This window comes from Ornithorhynchus anatinus, chromosome X1, assembly GCF_004115215.2.
Source record: "Ornithorhynchus anatinus isolate Pmale09 chromosome X1, mOrnAna1.pri.v4, whole genome shotgun sequence".
In the NCBI taxonomy this organism is placed as follows: Eukaryota; Metazoa; Chordata; class Mammalia; order Monotremata; family Ornithorhynchidae; genus Ornithorhynchus; species Ornithorhynchus anatinus.
The window spans coordinates 46,625,561-46,645,974 of NC_041749.1; the positions used below are offsets into that span (position 1 = coordinate 46,625,561).

The 20,414-nt window shown below is 44.1% G+C and overlaps 1 protein-coding gene across 1 annotated transcript in view; it reads right to left on the reverse strand.

Annotated features, from left to right (window-relative positions):
- The window catches only part of TRPC7 (transient receptor potential cation channel subfamily C member 7), a 57,099-nt gene extending 54,375 nt beyond the window's left edge, over positions 1-2,724 (reverse strand). Inside the window, exon 1 of the mRNA XM_029051679.2 lies at positions 2,594-2,724. The gene's annotated coding sequence lies outside the window, so the exon portion shown is untranslated. The remainder of the gene's footprint in view (positions 1-2,593) is intronic.
- Positions 2,725-20,414: the final 17,690 nt, after the last annotated feature.

Consider the following 20,414-nt stretch of genomic DNA (forward strand, 5'->3'; position numbering starts at 1 on the left):
CAGGTTGATTCTGGTGAGTGGTTGTTTAATTTCCCTCCCAGGCTCAAGAGCTCCTGAGGTGAATGGTGGAATTATTTGGACACACAAATGTAAGCCTCCAATACTGGACTCCCCCATACCTGAACTGCATTTGTTTAAAATCTCCCAGAAGGCTGATGGGCTGCCGCTGTTGCTGCCGACCTCTACAGCTCAGATGTCTGGGCAGGGGCATGCTGCCTGGGTTTCTTCTTGTTCTGAGAATTCACGGTCATTATTGCTTCTCATTCCTCACCTTTTCCCATGAAATTTTTCACAATAGGAATAAAGAATTTTCATCTCAAGAGGGAGAGAGAAAGAAATCTATCCCTGAATCTCTATCCCTTCCTCCACGGTTCTTGAGCCAGAATGTGACACTAGCTAGCAGTCAGTAGGCACCCGATATTTACCACTAGTTGACTGACTGAGTGATTTGCTGCTGTTGACTAGCTGTGGAGAGCTCGGTATGGCACAGAGACCTGGGTAACAATGGATGGACTCTCTGGATTCCTTCTGGACTCCCTCTGGACCCCCATGTCCTGTCAGGCCAAGCCATGACACTGGATAATGATGAAGACGAGAAACCTGGTCTTGAGTCTACAATGAAACTCTTAGGTCAATACCTGGCTGTCCCACAGGCCATAGCTGCTGACCACAAGATGAGGCACTCAACTGGCCTCTGTTTTAACTTTGGGAGGTGGGTCCCCATAGTTTCATTTCATAAAAAGATATAATTCATTCATAGCTGAGGATTGGACAAAGAAGCCTCCGACTGCAGACTTCAGTCCAGCACCTGCTCTATCATCACCAGTCATCTCAAGTCACACAGGGAGGAATGGGCAAAAAAACCACAGGCAGATTCTCCTAGTTCTTCACATTTTGCTTGGGTGAATTCTTCCTTGTCTTTTGGTTTCTTCCCTGGCATTTAATCTAGAATGTGATATCCTGCCCAGGAAACTAGATCCCTATGCAACAGAAAGATGAATGGACTAACCACACTTCTTAGAGCACAGGCTTTGGAGTCAGAGGTCATGAGTTCGAATCCCAGATCTGCCACTCGTCAGCTGTGTGACTGTGGGCCAGTCACTTAACTTCTCTGTGCCTCAGTTACCTCATCTGTAAAATGGGGATTAAGACTGTGAGCCCCACGTGGGGCAACCTGATTCCCCTGTGTCTACCCCAGCGCTTAGAACAGTGCTCTGCACATAGTAAGTGCTTAACAAATACCAACATCATCATCATCATCATCATTGTGTGAATTTTCCCTCCCACATTTTCGTTTTAAAGGCCTCATTTTTCAAACACTAAAAAACAATGTGAAATTCTGGTATCAAATCTTTCTGTGGACTCTCTTTCCTCTTAGACTGTGAGCCTATGTTTGACAGAAACTGTGTCTGACTTCTCTTGTGCAGAGTGCATAATGAGTGGCCAACAAACATTTGAGCTCTTTATTATTAATAATAATAACAATGATAATAATAAAAACTGCTCTTTTGTTCCTGGCACACAGGAAAAGGCCACTATTTACCCTGAAAATCATGTTATCTTCATTCTTGACTGGTCACTCAGTGAACTTACTTGAAATTACTGTTTATGTATTGTCAGATGGATGTGTTCAATATAGATGTTTTCATAAATTTATTTTAGAGTTGATCAAATTCTCCACGGCGCTGATCTTGACCAATTGTTCTGAAACCTTTGCAGTGAATCCCAACTGCCCTGATTAGCCAACCATTGAAAATATATCTAGACTCCGCAGTTTTTCAGTCTTGAAAACACTAGGAAAATAAGATCTAAAAAACAATTCATGGTTCAATCTCCAACTTCAACATCCCCTGCCTCGAGGAGAAATTTGAAGGATGATGAGGAAGCTCTATTTTGCGACATACATCTGGGAGGTCCACACTTTTTAGAGAGTTAAATATCAGATTGCAAGTGCAATTCGGACTGGACCAGGGGTTGTCTACAGCTACGGAGCATACACCTTCAAAGGTTGGCCTCAACCAAGATCTTCCCCACTTTGAAAATATCTTTCCTGTTTAGGACAAGTTCACACAAGTAAAATGAATCTATACCACGTCAGCCAGCTCTGACTCCCATGTGTGCGGTCTGCAATTGGCCACGTTTCTCATGCTTCCTCCACACCCACTCTCAAACACCCTGGAAGTGACAGGATTAAGGCTCACAGGCCATTTTGGATGAGAAATGATCATCAGTGAACCCTCAAATGGATATGGGGCAGGAGGAGGGAGAAGAATGGTGAACGTGCAATCCAATTCATTAAAGGTTCCCTGTCTTCTGCTTCTGCTCTAGTTTATTCTTCTATTTTCCTCCTGGCTGCCTCTCATTTTAATTCTGTACCATGCTCACCTCCCTTCTTTTGACTTTTCTTTTGCCCCAATTCCTTGAAAAATCAGATGTCAGAGTTTTCCATCCTGTAATATTTTTCATTGGTGAAAGGCACCTCAAGGCTCTTGGGGTGGTAGCATGTCAAATTTGAGTTATAAAGAGGGACCTTCATTTCCTGTAAAAATGAGAGAAGTCATGACAAATGGCATGCACCTCAACCTTTCCATACCTTGCTGCAGGGGGCAATCCAGTATGCGATGGCGAGGAAGGGAAGCCCTATCGAAACTCCAAAAACAGCCAAGAATTTCACAGCGATGGACTGTTGCCGTAAACCTGACAGATTTTCATACCACAGGGTCAGCAGTTGCTGTTGGCAGTTGGGGTGAGCCACAAACTAGAAAAAATGAAGCAAATGGAAAAATTACATTGTGATATTTTTTAAGAGCTTAAGATGTGCTATACAGTAGAGTAGATACAAGATAATCAGGTCAGACACAGGCCCTGTCCCACATTGGATTCTGCAGTCTAAAGGGGAGGGAGAGCAGTTATTGAATCCTTCTTCTATAGATGAGGAAACTGAGGCACAGAGAAGTTAAGTGATTTGCCCAAGGTTATACAGCAGGCCAGTGGTGGAGCCGGTATTAGAACCCAGGTCCTCTGTTCGCAGGCCCGTGCTTTTTCCACTAGGCCATACTGCTTCTCATATTGAGTGAGAAACTTCAACAATGTGACAGCAGTGAATCAAATAACTTTTCCTAAATGGCATTTGTTAAACACTATGTGGCAGGAACTGTACTTAGCACTGGGGTAGATACAAGTTAATCAGGTTGGACACAGTCCCTGTCCCACATAGGGCTTACAGTCTTAATACCCATTTGACAGATGAGGTAGCAGGCCCAGAGAAGTGAAGTGACTTGCCAAAGATCTCACAGCAGGTAAGTGGCAGAGCCAGGATTAGAATTCAGATCCTTCTGACTTCCAGGCCCTTGTTCTATCCACTAGGCCACATCCCTGGTATGACTGTAAATCAATCAGCACATTCTCTGGGTGTTGCATTTCTGGAATGGATTCCTATACTTTGACTTCCAAAACAGTAGGGATCCAGGTTGCCAGAAAACCGAGATTGAGTAAATTGTTACCTTGGATGTCATGTAGGGTATTATCAAGGGGCTGTCCTCTGGAAAATGAAATAGGACTCACATTTACCTGTTAAGGCTGGGCCTCGGAAGACTGCCTGTTTTCATTTCAATAACCTGGAAAATGAATTCAGCTTATACTTCTCCCTCTCACTTATCTGAGTTCACCTTCCCCAGAACAGTTCTATCACTCCTGGTCAAGTCATCCCAACAGTCACCTTTAATAGTAGTAATCATAATAGTAGGACAGTGGTAGTAATAACAGTAGTAATCAATCACTCAGTTGTATTTATCGAGTGCTTACTGTATGCAGAACACTGTACTAAGCACTTGGGAGGATATACTATAACAATACAACAGAGTTGGTAGACACATTCCCTACCCACAACGAGCTTACAGTCTAGAGGGGACTAGTAGACTACAATCTAGTAGTAGTATCAATCAATCAATAGCATTTATTGAGCACTTACTCTGTGCAGGATGTTGTACTTAGCACTTGGAAGAGTACAATAAAGGTAATAGACATGATCCCTGTTTTCAAGGAGCTTACAATCTGGCAGGGAAGACAGACACTAAAATCTATTACAGATAGGGGAAGAAAGAGAGTTAAAAGATTTATACACGTGTTGTGGTGGGGAAGGGGTTAGGTGAGGGCTTAGAGGCTTAGGGGGTGAGAACTCAAGTGGATAATTGCCACCCACCCCCAGCGTGTTTCACGCATGCTGGGCTGGGAAAAAAACTGCTCCTATGTGGTTTCGTATGCCTCCATCCCTGCAGAGAAAAGCACCATGGCACTGCATTCTGGCTCGTGGCCCCCTCAACCACCTCAACCCTTTATATCCCTTTGCCTAAAAGTCCAGGAGAATAGTTAAGAATCAAGAATGAGTATCCACTCTTGTGCACACAGCACCATGGTAACAGAAATCTGACAGATGCACCTGGATCTCTGAATAGCTAAAAGTCAGGAAGGCATGAGATTGCCACTTGAATTGTCAGCCTTTTGGAACAAGTCTGCTCTATGCAATTGCTGAGCAAATAATGGGACATTTCCCTTCCAGGGCCAGCCCAGTAATGGACCAATCAGGGTGCCTCAATCATGAAGAGGCACTCTTCAGAAAACTCTCTATGGTACTTCTGGGCTTTTAAAACTAGCTTCCAAGGAGAGTGAAAAAGAAACTGAGCTCAAGTATGACCATGAAGGTCTCCCTTGGAGAACTCATTCGCTCCCATGGCTTCAACTACCACCTCTATGGGGATGATTCCCTAGTCTAGATCACTAGCCTTGATCTCTCTCCTTCTCTGCAGTCTTGCATTTCCTCCTGCCTTCAGGACATCTCTACTTGGATGTCCTATCATCACCTCAAACTTAACATACCCAAAACAGAACTCCTTGTAATAATAATAATAATGATGGTATTTGTTAAACACTTACTATGTGCCAAGCGCTGTTCTTCTTCCCACCCAAAACTTGTCCTCCCTCTGACTTGCCCATCACTGTAGACAGCACCATTAAATCATTTTATCATATTTATTGAACACTTACTATGTACAGAGCACTTTACTAAGCCCTTGGGAGAGTACAATACAACAGAATTAACATCACCAACCTTCCTGTCTCACAAGCCCGGAGTCTCTCCCCACTCCAGTTTATGCTTCATTCTTCTTCCTGGATCATTTTTCTACAAAAGTGTTCAGTCCACATTTCTCCACCCCTCAAGAACCTCCAGTGGTTGCCCATCCACCTCCACATCAAACAGAAACTCCTTGCCATCAACTTTAAAGCATCCCATCACCTTGCCCCCACCTATCTCACTCACTTTGCTAATCTCCTACTACAACCCAGCCCAAACACTTCGCTCCTCTGATGCCAACCTAACTACTGTACCTCAATCTCATCTACCTCGCCACCAACCTCTCACTCACGTCCTGCCTCTGAACTGGAACACCCACCCTCTTCATATCCGACAGACGATTACTCTCCCTCCTTCAAAGCCTTATTAAAGGAACATCTCCTTCAAGAGGGCTTCCCTGACTAAAGCCCTCATTTCCTCTCTTCCCACTCCCTTCTGTGCCGCCCAAACTTGCTCCCTTTATTCACCCCCCCGACCCAACCCCACAGCACTTATGTAAATATCTATAATTTATTTATTTACATTAATGTCTGTCTCCCCCTCTGTTATATTGTTGAGCTGTACTCTTCCAAGTTCTTAGTAGAGTGCTCTGCACACAGTAAGTGCTCAATAAATAGGATTGATTGATTTATTGGTGAAAGGAGAGCGTCTATGCCCGAACCCTCCCGGCTTTGCCGAAGAGCTATACCCAAACCAGCCAACTATTCTGTCATTAACTGTTGCCATCAGTAAAATGGATACAGTATTATAACCATCATAATCATCGTAATCAAATAACATTTGCCAATAGGCTTACTATGTTAATTTTATTAAAGGCTAATACCCGGGTTCACGAGCCCAAGCTTACAGAGAGAGAATGGGTTGGGTCATTCTGAGGCATCAAGTTCTGAGCCCCCTCCTCTGGGGGAACTGCACTGAGCATGCTCTAGCCTGAAATTAGAACACTTAGGTGTTGACAGTGAGAAAGAACAGATGGAGATTACTGGAAATTTGCAAATTCATATATTTTTCTTGACATGCCTGGCACAACATAGAAAAATTCAGGTCTGTCCCCGCTAAACGGGCCATATGGTCAGTCTGTTTCTAAAGTCTGCAGTCACACAAGGCTAAGTGCTACACCTGCAGAGTGGGGTGGGGGCGGGGTCCATTGCCAGACCTCCACAGGCTTTAGCATAACTGGAGCTGCCCAGGGCCTAGACCAGAGTTCAATGGAAGCCCCAACCCAACCTTTAGAACTTTTAGAAGAAGGGATGAGAAGCAGTGTGGCCTAGGGGAAAGACCCAGGCCAGGGCATCAGGCTGGGTTCTCATCCTGGCTTCACTGCTTGTCTGCTGTGTGACCTTGGGTAAGTCACTTCTCTGTGCCTCAGATCCTTCGTACTAAGCATTTGGGAGAATACAATACAACAGTTGGTAGAACTTATAGTCTAGAGAGCAGTCGATACCTATTCCTTCTCCTACTTATCTGTGAGTCCCATGTGGGACTTGATTATCTTGAATTTACCACAGTGTTTGGCATATAGTAACAAATACCACTATTAATATTATGAAACCAAGTGCCATTGGAGCATTGAGGACCCTGAGCATGTATACTGTTTTCAGCTCCTTCTGGATATTGTTGTTTTGTAATTTTGCTACACTGTTATTTTGAATAGCTGAATTTTTTATTTATTGTTGTTTTGCATTTTGGTATTATTTGTCTACGTGTCTGTCTTGGATAATGAGCTCCATGTGGAACAGGGACTCTGGCCAAACTTTTTACTTGGTATAATAATAAGAATAATAATGATGGTATTTGTTAAGTGCTTACTATGTGCCAAGCACTGTTCTAAGGACTAGGGTAGTTACAAGGTAATCAGATTGTCCCATGTGGGGCTCACAGTCTTAATCCCCATTTTACAGATGAGGTAACTGAGGCACAGAGAAGTTAAGTGACTTGCCCAAAGTCACACAGCTGACAAGTGGCGGAGCTAGGATCAGAACCCATGCCCTCTGACTCCCAAGCCCGTGCTTTTTCCACTAAGCCACTCTGTTTCTCCAGGGTTTAGTATAATGTTTAGCATATCCTGACTTGCTAACTAGTTAGTTAAATAGCTTGCTAACTAACTAGACTTGATCAAGTTAAGATCAAAGTAACTAGACTTGATTTCTGCACATAGTAAGTGCTCAATAAATATGACTGATTGATTGAATCACTTCAGACCTAGCCCAGCTAACTTCTGGCCAGTTGAAATTTCGAGCCTCAGAGATGCAAGCAATCAATGCAGTACTTTACAAAAACAAGTAAGCGCTTCAAGTCAGTAAGCCACTAAACAAATACTATTACGACAATATGAAAAGATTCAGAGTCAAAACTGGGAACAATGCCAGGCCTAGTAGCTCGGCTTTAAAGTGAAAATTAATTTGCATTGTGGCCATGAGTGGAAAGGAAATCTGATACCTTTTTAAAACAAAAGGATATATTTCAGATCATTTCAAAAGACAAACAGGAGAATAGAAAGGAAATTAATATTTCCTACATATTAACATGAAGATGATATGCATGTCCCTTTCTATGCTCCCTGAAAAAAACCACCGGGAAAGTTTAGATTTGTTCTATTCAACTTCAGAAAATCATTGCAATAGCTCCCAGCTACAGCAGAGTGGAATTCAAGGCTTCATCCTAGATCAGGCAAACCTGAGCATTGGACTGATTTTATGCTTCAACACCTACATGAAAGAGATTCATTCCCTTCTTGTTTGCATACCCACCTTGCAAGTGGGAAACCTGTTCACTTTGCTTTTCTCCTTCTCAGCATCAGGCTGGAGTTTTCTAATTAGCCTCCCCCAAAGCTCTACCACATCTTTTTCCAAATAAACAGAAGCTAGGCTTTCAGGCACTGACAGAAGACTCTGTGAATTGAATATCCAAACCCAGGGGAATAGATCTGAGTTACAGCAACCCAAGCAACCACAGCAAGCGTTTAATGAATACGGTTTACCAACTGACTGACTGACTGACTTTTTGGAATTTTTTTGGCCTCTCTCTGAATCAATCAAACAATTGTATCTACTGAGTGCTAACTGTGTGCAGGAGCACTTTACTAAGTTCTTGGAAGAGTACTACACAACAATATAATAGACACATTCCCCATCTTCCAGTCTAGAAGGGGAGACAGACATTAATATAAATACATTAATTAAGGATAAATACATAAGTACTGTGGAGCTGGGGGTGGTGGTGGTGACTGAAGGGAGCAAGTCAGGGCGATGCAGAAGGGAGTGGGAAAAGAGGAAATGAAGGCTTAGTCAGGGAAGGCCTCTTGGAGGAGATGTACCTTCAGTAAGGCTTTGATGAGGGGAGAGTAATTGTCTCTCGGATATAAAGAGGAAGGGTGTTCTACGTCAGAAGTGGGAGGTGGGTGAGTGGTCGGTGGTGAGATAGACGAGATTGAGGTACAGTGTATAGGTTGGCATTAGATGAACGAAGTGTGTGGGCTGGGTTTTAGTAGGAGAGTAGTGAGGTGGGGTAGGAGAGTAGTGAGGTGGGGTAGGAGGGGGCAAGGTAATTGAGTGCTTTAAAGCAGATTGTAAGGAGTTTCTGTTTGATGCAGAGGTGGATGGGCAGTCACTGAAGGTTCTTGAGGGCTGGGGAAACCTGGACCTGAATGTTTTTGTAAAAAAATGATCTGAGCTGCAGAGTGAAGTATGGACTGGAATGAGACCCTCACTGGAAAACCAGCTTTTGCAGGTAAGCAGGCTCTTTCTGATCATGGTTCACAGTGGATGGGTCAGTTTGAGGAATGATGGCCCATTCTTAGCAACACCAGTAGTAGCAATATTATTTATCAAGTGCTTACTGTATACAGAGAACGGTGCTGAGCCTTAGGAAAGAATGCACATATGAGAATTTAGACACAGCCCCTGGCCTTCAAGGGGCTCACAATCTTAGAATAAAGGCAGGGGATTGGTCTGGCCACATAAGGGAAAAAATAAAGAAAATATAAACACAAAAGCAGCATCAAACATAGAGGACAGGGATGAATACAAAAGTAAAACAAAATACAAGTCACAAGACACTATGGCAAGAAGAGTAGAGTTTCAGACTTATTGCAGCTCCATCTAGGATTCACAGCCTCAGCCACTTCTTTCTGACTTAAACAGCAGCTAACTATCAGAGGAATGGGTAATGGAGATGCCAAGCATCATCATCATGATCTTCATTGATTGGTCCATCTGTAGAGGGTGATGAAGACAATAGCCTCCATGATTTCCTGAGCTGGAATCCCAGACTTGCTCATCCCAGTCTCTGACAAGACCTGAGATTCCCAACCAGGGTTTAAAAGACCCAACCTAGTGACATTCTGCCCAATTAGTCCTTGGAAGTCTGCTCTCTTGCATACACAACTGCTCTAAAATCCCTGTCCCCTATAGCCCTCAAGCTCACAATGAAAAGCCGATACCATACTAAATTCCTCTTCTTAAAATCTGCCCACTCTTCCTGCACCTCTGACCTCATCCCTTTGTATCTTATCAAAACACTTGGCCCCTCCCTTCTTCCCTCCCTTACTGCCATCTTCAACTGTCTATTTTCCAATAGCTTGGCTTCACTGGCACTATCCTCTCCTGGCTTTCCTCCTACCCCATTCTCATTCTCCTTCACAGGCTCCTTCTCTGCCTTTTATCCCCTAACTGTGGAAGTCCCTCAAGGCTCAGTTCTGGGTCTCCTTCTATTCTCCATGTACACCCATCCCTTGGAGAACCTATTCACTCCCATGGCTTCAACTACCATCTCTATTCAGTTGATTCCCAAATCTATATCCCCACCCTTTAGTTCTCTCCTTTTCTGTAGTGTCGTATTTCCTCCTACCTTCAGGACAGATCTACTTGGATGTCCCGCCAACGATTCAATCAATCAGTCATATTTACTGAGTGTTTACTGTGTGCAGAGCACTGTACAATGCACTTGGGAGAGTATGATATTAACAGAGTTGGTAGACACATTTCCTCCCCAAAGTGAGTTTACAGCCTAGAGGGGGAGACAGACATTAATATCAATAAATAAATTAGGCACAGGTACATAAGTGCTGTGGGGCTGTGGGAGGGGGTAAAAAAGGGAGCAAAACCAAGTGCAAGGGTAATGCAGAAGGGAGTGGGAGAAGAGGAAATGAGGGTTCACTTGGGGAAGGCCTCTTGGAGGATTTGTGCCTTCAGTAAGGCTTTGAATGTGGGGAGAGGGTCTCTCTGTCAGATATTAAGAGGAAGGGTGTTCCAGGCCAGCAGCAGAACATGGGCAAGAGATTGGCAGCGAGATAGACATGATGGAGGTATGTTAGCTTTAGAGGATTGAAATGTGTGGGCTGGGGTGTAGTTGGAGAGCAGTGAAGTAAGGCAGGAGGGGGCAAGGTGATAGAGTGCTTTAAAGCCAATGGTAAAGAGTTCCTGCTTGATGCTGAGATGGATGGGCAACCACTAGAGGTTCTTGAGGAGTGAGGAAACACTGACTGAATGTTTTTATAGAAAAATGACCTGGGAAACAGAGTGAAGTATGGAAAGACAGGAGGCAGGGAGGTCAGCAAGGAGGCGGATAAAGTAATCAAGGCAGGATAGGATAAGTGCTTCGATTATTGTCATACCAGTTTGGATGGAGAAGAATTGTCCAACAACTTCCTACTCAAACTCTCCGCGACTTTACCATCACTGTTAAATGATACCACCATCCTCCTTCTCTCACAAACCCATAACCTTAACATTACCCTCATCTCATTTCTCTTATTCAAGCCAAATATTTAGTCTGTCACCAAATCCTATTGATTCTATCTTCACAACATTACTAACATCTGTCCTTTCCTCTCCATTGAAACTGTTTTTATGTTGATTCTATCCTGCCTTGATGATTGCAATAGTTTCCTTCCTGAACTCCCTGTAGCACTCCACTTCAGTCTATTCTTCACTCTGCTGGCCTGCCCCGATCATTTTTTTTTAAAGTTCAGTCCATGTTTCTCCACTCCTCAAAAACCTCCAGTGGCTGCCAACCCATGACCGGACACAGCTTGGCCTAGCTAACAAGTTTAACTCACTATCACAGGAGGTGTTGGCAGGAAGCAATAGGATGCATTAGTACTTCCCCTACCTCCCAGAGGGGCTGGGTGAGCAATAAGGCTGAACAATTAGACCCAAAAGATCCTTTTTCACCTCAGATATGGCTAACGGAAGGAAAGAGGATCAGAAAGTAGCAAGGTTTATCCGGGGAAGGGTCTCCATGAATTCTTAGTAGTAGATTGGAACTTTCTCACACCGATGTGGCAAGTCTCCTCTATCCAGATTCAGGGACACTCACTCTGTCAGACCTTATGTGGCTCCGAGAGACCGATCGGACCTCCTCGTTGGAGCTAGGAGGAGTGAGTATTCTAGGAACTTGACCCGGGAACTTGAAAGGAAGCCCATTTGGGATTACTTGTTTGAGAAGAAGCCCTTTGGGGTTACTTGTTGGAGAGGTAACCCTTTAGGGATGGTTTGAGAGATAGCCCATTTGGAAATACTTGAAAGGAAGCCCATTAGGGGTGGTTTGTGAGTTGTCTCCTTCCCAGTTTTATCAGTTTTTACAAGTGGGGTATCATGCTGACAAGTGTACTTACTGCTTATTAGCCTAGGAATAGCTTTGCTCCTGAGGGTTACCTATCATGGTTCTTTGTGCAACCATCTTAAAAAACCTACTGTCATCAGCCATAACCCTCCAGTCTGTGAATTTATTTTCAACCCTCCAATCCACGAGCTCATGAGTTATCTGGCAGCTGGTTCTGCCTGGTGACACCATCTATCTCTGCATCAAACGGAAACTCCTTACCACTAGCTTTAAAGCACACAATCATCTTGCCACCTCCTACCTTACTTTGCAGATTTCCTACTACAACCCAGCCCATGTACTTTGCTCCTCTTGTGCTGACCTGTATTTTGACCTCATCTATCTTGATGCCAAATCCTAACCCAAGTCATTCCTCTAGCCTGGGACTCCCTCCCTATTCATATCCACCACACTCCCCACCCTCTTGTCTTATGCTGTTGAGTTGTCTCTGACCCATAGCAACTCCATGGAAACATCTCTCCCAGAATGCCCCATCTCCATCTGCAGTTGTTCTGGTAGTGTATCCATAGAGTTTTCTTGGTAAAAATATGGAAGTGGTTTACCATTGCTTCCTTTCTTGCAGTAAACTTGAGTCTCTGCCCTCGACTCTCTCCCATGCCACTGCTGCCCAGCACAGGTGAGTTTTGACTTGTAGCAGATTGCCTTCAACTCGCTAGCCACTGCCTTAGGTAGGAATGGAATGGGTATGTCTCTGCTTACCTCTCCCTCCCATGGTCGAGCCTGGTAAAGTACTGGAAACTCTCAGAGGGTCCTCATTGCCTTATTAAAATCAAATCTCCACCAAGAGGCCTTCCTTGACTAGGCTCTCATTTCCCCTACTCCCATGCTCTTCTGTGTTGCTCTTGCACTTGGATTTGTATCTTTTAAGCACTTGAATCCATTCACCTCCAGCCCCACAGCACTTCTGTGCATATCCAGTATGACGTAGTGGATAGAGAAGGGGCCTGGGAGTCAGAAGGTCATGGGTTCTAATCCCGGCTCCACCAAATGTCTGCTGTGTGACCTTGGGCAAGTCACTTTACTTCTCTGGGCCTCATTTACCTCATCGGTAAAATGGGGATTGAGACTGTGAGTCCTATGTGGGACAGGGACTGTGTCCAACCCGATTTGCTTATATCCACCCTGCACTTAGTAGAGTGCCTGGCACATAGTAAGCACTTAATAAATACCACAGTTATTATACATAATTTATTTTAATGTTCGCCTTCCCTTTCAGACTGTAAACTCACTGTGGGCAGGGAGCATGTCTACCCACTCTTTTATATTGTATTTCCCAAGCTTTTATAACTGTACTGGCTGATTCTTGGATGCCACCTATATACAGAACATTGTACTGGTTCTTATTGTGTGCAGAAGACTGTATCAGACACCCATTATGTACAGAACATTGCAGATCATTGTAAAAGCCATTATCCTCACCATAATTGTAGTAGGTATTAAGTGCTTACTATGTACCAAACACTGTACTAGATATAGGATAATCCAATCAAACACAACTCCTTGCTCTAGTGGGGTTCATAGTTTAAGATGAGTGAGAACTGGTAATTAAACCCCATTTTGCAGAAGAGGAAACTGAGGCACCAAGAAGTTAAGTGACTTGCCCAAATCCACAAAGAGGGCAAGTGGTAGAACCGGGATTAGAATCCAGTTCCCTTGATTCTTAGTCCTGCACTCTATCCATTAGACGACACTGCTTCTATCCTTTGTAGAATATTGTTCTAGGCACGTATTGGATAGAGAACACAGTATTGAGCACCTCTTGTGTACAGAGCACTGTACTGAGAGCTTTCTATGGGCAGAGGATTATACCGATTGCCTAATGAGGGAAAAGTTATTTACTAGGAATTGACAGTAAAACTAAGGACTATACCAAAGGCCTATTTAGCATGCAAGACACCAAAGGTAACTTAATTCAAAAGAACAGATGCAAATGAGGATGTATTTTTATGATGACAGGATTTATCACTAAGATATCTTTTCTCAACAATTCTTCTGACACACAAGAAAAGAATGCCTCACAGGGCACTCCAAAATGAGAACAAAAGTTATCTTTATTATGACAGAATCCTAGTGAAAGCCACAAATAGTTCACCTGGCCAGATTCCGTACTTTTCTTCTCTCACATCTAACAACAACAATAATAAAGCAATAATAATAATCATATTTATTAAGCACCTGCCACACATTGTATTAAGCCCTGGGGTAGATGTAGGATAAATTAGGTCAGACACATATCATGTGTGAGTGCAAATTACATATCTGTGATTTCACTTTAGCTTTGGGAAGAACAGGACAGAAAAGTGAAAGGACTTATCCAAAGCTACACAGTGAATCAGGGGCAGGATTGGGACTCGACCCTAGGTTTTGCGACCTTCAGTCCCTGTTCTCAATCTACTAGGGCTGAGACCAGAACCCTGATATCCTCATCTTCAGCCTCAGTCCTTGATCCACTAGTGTCAGAAAAATGTGTCTCCCTTAGGCCACAGTGGATTTTCTTGACAAACTTCCTTTTCTCTTGAAATAGGAGGCTCACCTCTCATTATCTTTACCTTTGCCACTGTCTTCATTGTTGCTACTAGCTGCTTTTTCTTTAACAGAAAGCAACAGTGTCTCCCCCACGGAGTTTCTTGGTAAAACACACTTTCTGATAGAATGTTTTCGAAAGCCCAGTTGAAATAGTTGTCATCTACAAACTCAGATTAATTGCTGTTTAATCTATGTTCTCTGTTTTCCTAGGCCCTAAAGAAGCAATGTGGTGTAATGGAAAGACATTGGGCCTGGGAGTTAGAGGACCTGGGTTCTAATCTCAGCTCTGCCACTTGCCTGCTGTTTGACCTGGAACAATCACTTAACTTCTCTGTGCCTCAATTACCTAACCTGTAAAGTGGGGATTAAGACTGTGAGCCCTGTGTGGGAGAGGGAATTTGTCCAACCTGATTATCTTATATCTACATCAGCACAGAGTACAGTACCTGGCACATAGTAAGTCCTTGTCAAATACCACACATTACTAAGTGTAAACTTCTCGACATATAGTTTAATATTTATGAAGATATTTCAAATTTCTGCTCTACCTTTGAAACAAAAATGATTCAACCCCTGACCAAAAGGAACTGGCATCAGTAAATATGATTTTAAAAAATGAGTCCCCAGCCAGGTGAAGAGTTCAGAATTATATGGTCACAGCATTAGAGAATTACCAAAATAGATAGGATTGGGTAAGAGGTGGTTGAAGAATGAAGCTCAGCACAGCAACCAACTTTGGAAATTTAGAAATGAATTCTGAGAGGATGAAAACTCTTTTTCTTGAAAGTTCTGTGGTGGTGAGCACAAGATATAAAGATAGAATCACGAAATTGGAATGGGAGATAGAAGAATGGGCAGGTCAGATCTCCTACAGCCCCCATTCAACCTCCCTTCATTCTCCCTTTTAGGAAAATAAATCCGCTGATCTCCCTTGGATAAACTCTTCTTGCCTCCAAGCCTCTCAATTACATTTACTGAGCGATTACTAAGTGCAGAGCACCATACTAAGCATATGGGAGGGTACATTATAACAGAGTTGATAGATACATTCTTTGCCCACAGTAAGCTCACAGTCTAGAGGAGGAGATAAACATTAATATAAATGAATAACTTATGCATTTGGACATAAGTGATGTGGGGCTGAGGGAGGAGTGAATAAAGGGTGCAAATCCAAGTGCAACTGGTGCAGAAGGAGCAGCAGCGTGGTTTAGCGGAAAGAGCACGGGCTTGGGAGTTAGAGGTCGTGGGTTCTAATCCCGGCTCTGCCACTTGTCAGCTGTGTGACTTTGGGCAAGTCACTTAACTTCTCTATGCCTCAGTTATCTCATTTGTAAAATGGGGATTAAGATTGTGAGCCCCACGTAGGACAACCTGATTACCTTGTACCTCCTCCAGAGCTTAGAACAGTGCTTGGCACATAGTAAGTGCTTAACAAATACCATCTTTATTATTATTATTGTTACTAGACGGGAGTGGGAGAAGAGGGAATGAGGGCCTAGGTAGAGAAGACCTTTCAATCAGAAAGTGCCTCCTTTTGCTTAGTCTAGTTCCCTTTGTTGTGATTCTCCATGTCCACCTGTTCTGAAATCCTCTCTTGGGGATGCAGACTGTCGTATCTGTATATAGCTTTCTGTCCTTGGTAATGAGACATAGCACGTCTGGTAATGCTAACACTACCATGCTAATCAATCAATTGTATTTATTGAGTACTTACTATGTGCAGAGCAGTGTACTAAGTGCTTGGGAGAGTACAATACAACAGAATTAGCAGACCCCTTCCCTGCCCACAAGGATCTTACAGTAGAGACGGGGAGACAGACATTAATATGAATAAATAAATAATTTATAATGTATAATTTAAAAATATGTATATAAGGGCTGTGGGGTTGGTGGTGGGGAGAATATCAAGTGTCCCAGGGTCAAAGATTGAGGTGCATAGACAATGCAGAAAGGAGACGTCTCTCCACTCCAGTCCATACTTCCCTCTACTGCCCAGATCATTTTTCTACAAAAACATTCAAGATGTCACCCTGCTCCTCAGAAAACTCCAGTGGTTGCCCATCCACCTCCACAACAAAGAAAAATTCCTCATCATTGGCTTTAAAGCACTCCATCACTTTACCCCCTCTTACCTCACCTTACCACTCTCCTACTACAACTCAGCCCATACACTTCGGTCCTATAATGCTCACCTTCTCACTGTGCCTCCAACTGGCCTATCTCGCCGCCAACCCCTCATCCACGTCCTGCCTCTGGCCTGGAATGCCCTCCCTCTTCAAATCAGACAATTTAAAGCTGATTGAGTGCTTTAAAGCCGATGGTAAGGAGTTTCTGCTTGATGCAGGTAGATGGTCAGCCACTGGAGGTTCTTGAGGAGTGGGGAGACATGAACTGAATGTTTTTGTTCCTCTGCACAGGTTCTTGGTTTAGATGGTTCAGGACCAAGGTTCATTTATGTTTTTGGATGGAAGACTTGTCAGGTTCTCCAATATGTCACTCTACACTTGGGGGCATGCAGCACTCATGAATGAAGCCACGTATGGACTTCACATAATTACTCTTCTCCTTCAACTCCCTTCTTGAACCACCACAACTTGGGTAGTGGTAACAGTGTGCTCTGCCCACAGTAAGTGATCAATAAATACAATGGAACTGAATTGAACTGTACTAAGCTCCAGAGAAGAATTAAATAGGTGAGAATTAGACATGGTCCCTGCCCCCAGAAAGGTTCACAATCTAAAAATATCAGATACAACACGAATGTAGACTGTAAGCTCATTGTGGGCACAGAATGTGTCTGTTTATTGTTATATGGGACTCTTCCGAGCACTTAGTACAGTGCTCTACACACAGTAAGGACTCAATAAAGACGATTGAATGAACTGAATGACTGAGTGATGAAACAATAAAACACTGAAACAGTATAAAAGATAAGGACAAAATCACAAAGTTAAAAAACAAAGATTAGCAGGGTGCTGTGGTTAGAAAGGCAGAATTCCAGGCTTCTCAGGGCTCAGGGTCCAAGCCCCACTCAAAGCCACAGGACTGCTACAGCAGTCACCAGTCTTCTCGAGGCTTTGTGGAAGCTTCATGCTGCAGTTGCTGTTCTCTTTCCAGCAGGAGGGGTGGAAGACAGGAGGTACTGGACAGGAAGAAAGTCAAAGGGGGTTTTGCCTGCTTCATTTCTACTGAGTCCAAACTTTCCAAGGTCGCCAGTGACATCCTCCAAACCACCCAATAAAAATCCAATGGACTCAATTATATTCTTCCTTTACCTTCGGGTCACCTTTAATACCGTAGAGCACTCCCTCCTTCTGGAATTGCAATTTAACCTATCTTCCCAACACAATTCTCTCCTGGTCCTCCTCTTACTTTTCTGATAGCTTTGTCTCAGTCTCTTTTGCCAACTCCTTTTCCACTTCTCACCACCTAATGGTAGGTGTCCTCAAAGGCTGTGTTCTGTTTCCCTTTCTCTTCTCCTTTTCCACTCATACTCACAGGTTTTGGGATGGCTCTTTGCTTGGTTTCCTGCATTTAGGCTAGGCTTCCCCCACTGCCCAGGCCCTCTTCCCAATGGGAATGCACCCAGTTACTGGGGGCCAGGTCAGTGATATCCTGGCCCAAGAGGTCAGCCACCCAGTGATTGAGCGAGCTCTCCAAAGGTCTTCCTCCCTGCTTATGGGAGGAAGAGTTTATAATCTTGCTTTTCCTTCAGGCTCCATCCCCACTGGACTGGACCTCACATCTGAGGCTGGATCGTTGCTCACTTTGTCCCACCTGTCAGGCTGCCCAGATGCTTTTTGGAGGAAGCCATCCGGCCCTGGCCATGGGAACTTTTCTCTTGTTGCTGCTTTGATGGTGAACCATTCCCTCCTGGGATCTCTAGTTGGCCAATACCCTCTAGTCCAATTCCCTTTGTCACTCATTTGCCAGTGGGCCTCCAGGCCCTGCAGTGCTGTTTTGCACTAAGTACTTTCACAGTTTTTTTTGGAAGGGAATCTTGGCTGTGGGACATGGATGGACCTTCCAGGATGGAGGGAATCCATCATTCTGTGTGGGGAGACAAATGAGCAGGGGACTACTTGTCCGAGAGCCTCCCAAACCTGTGTTCATCCTTTCCCCATTTCAGACACACACATGTACATCTATATATTTACAAATCTTCATTTCCAAAGATAATGCTACAGACAGTGAGATCCTATCTATACAAGATAGATAAGACTCCTCTGTGATCAACCTTCTCTCCACATTGTTTCTATGGGAAGATAAATCTTTTTGCTGCCCTGTCCCTTCCTGGGTTTGTCTTTCTTCTAGCCTGTCTGCCGGCATTCGGGTCTTTACGACATCTCTGCTCAAGGAGAGCAAGCCATCTCCCAAAGAGAGGCCCATCTGTGTCCCCTAGCCAGGAAACACTTCCAAAAAAACCCAGCCAAAGTCCTTCATGCAAAGCAGCATTGCAGGCCCCAGAGTGAGTAGGACTGGAGGGGATTTCTCAGCCAGAGGGACAAGGGGAGATGGTTTCTTATTAAAGCAGCGGCGAGAAAGAAGATCCCATGCCTGAGCTAGGCTGGCCTGTCTACTGCACCCCACAGTCCTGTCCACTAATGCACTATTTCAAGTAGGGCTTCCCTGTGTCTTCATAGCATTTGATCTACCCTCCTGGCATAAAGGCGCTCCCTTTGAATCCCATATAATAGCTGCTGGAGCATTCTGCTGCCAGCCATTCTCCTTGCTAGTGCCAGCCCAGTGGGGCTTTGTTGCTTAGAGCTTTGTGTCAGTGCTGACTGACTGAATTTCAGGATCTATTGTTGGCACTCAGCATTTGACTGGCATGTGACGGACATGAATACCCAATCTGCAGGGAACTGACATCCCCGAGAGGGCAGATCCAGTGGTGGTAACTCCCAAAGTCCTTCTCTTGATACAGAAACTCTGATCTCTAGATTGTAAGCTTCTTGGGGGCAGGGAATGTGTCTGTTTATTGTTATATTGTATTCTCCCAAGCACTTAGTGCAGTGCTTTGCACACGGTAAGCACTCAATAAATACAATTGAATGAATGAATGAATGAATGAATGAGTAGTTTGATTGGGCTGAATCCATGTCCAAACCATTATAGTTTTAAGGGGTGAGAAGCAGCGTGGCTCAGTGGAAGGAGCCCGGGCTTGGAAGTCAGAGGTCATGAGTTCAAATCCCAGCTCTGCCACTTGTCAGCTGTGTGACTAAGGGCAGGTCACTTAACTTCTCTGTGCCTCAGTTACCTCATCTGTAAAATGGGGATTAACTGTGAGCCTCACGTGGGACAACCTGATTACCCTGTATCTATCCCAGTCCTTAGAACAGTGCTCGGCACATAGTAAGTGCTTAACAAATACCAACATTATAATTATTATTGGATGCTCTTAATCTTTTAATGCTCCCAACTGTTCCCAACCCCTTACTCTATGCACAACTGCCTTGGATCCAGGAAGCATCCCAACCCCCCATCACTCTCCCCCTCCTCTTACTCTGTGGAGTAAAGGAGACTCATCATCCTCACCAAAATTCAAGTAGTCACTCTGGAGAAGCAGTGTGGCCCAATGGAAAGACCATACACACACACACACACACACACACACACACAAACACACGACCTGGATTCTATTGAGCCACTGACACATTCACAACATATTCACAGCTACTCAGAGGTTAATTATAGTTTATGGATTGTGCGTGTCATAGGCTTCAGGATGATTGAGCTGTATGGCACACAATATGGCCCAGATTGTGAGTCATGCATCCGTCCCATCTTATTCCTCACCCCGCCCCAGTCACCTGATTTCAGCATTGGACACTTTGGTCCTTGATTTCATTCCCAGATCCTTTTGTCTTGTCTTATGCTGATGAGTCATCTCCGACCCATAGCGACGCTGTGGACACATCTGTCCCAGAACCCCCCAACTCCATCTGCAATCATTCTGGTAGTGTATCCATAGAGTTTTTTTGGTAAAGATACAGAAGTGGTTTACTATTGCTTCCTTCTACACAGTAAACTCGATTCTCCACCTTCAACTCTCTCCCATGCCACTGCTGCCCAGCACAGGTGAGTTCTGACTTGTAGCAGATTGCCTTCCACTCACTAGCCACTACCTAAG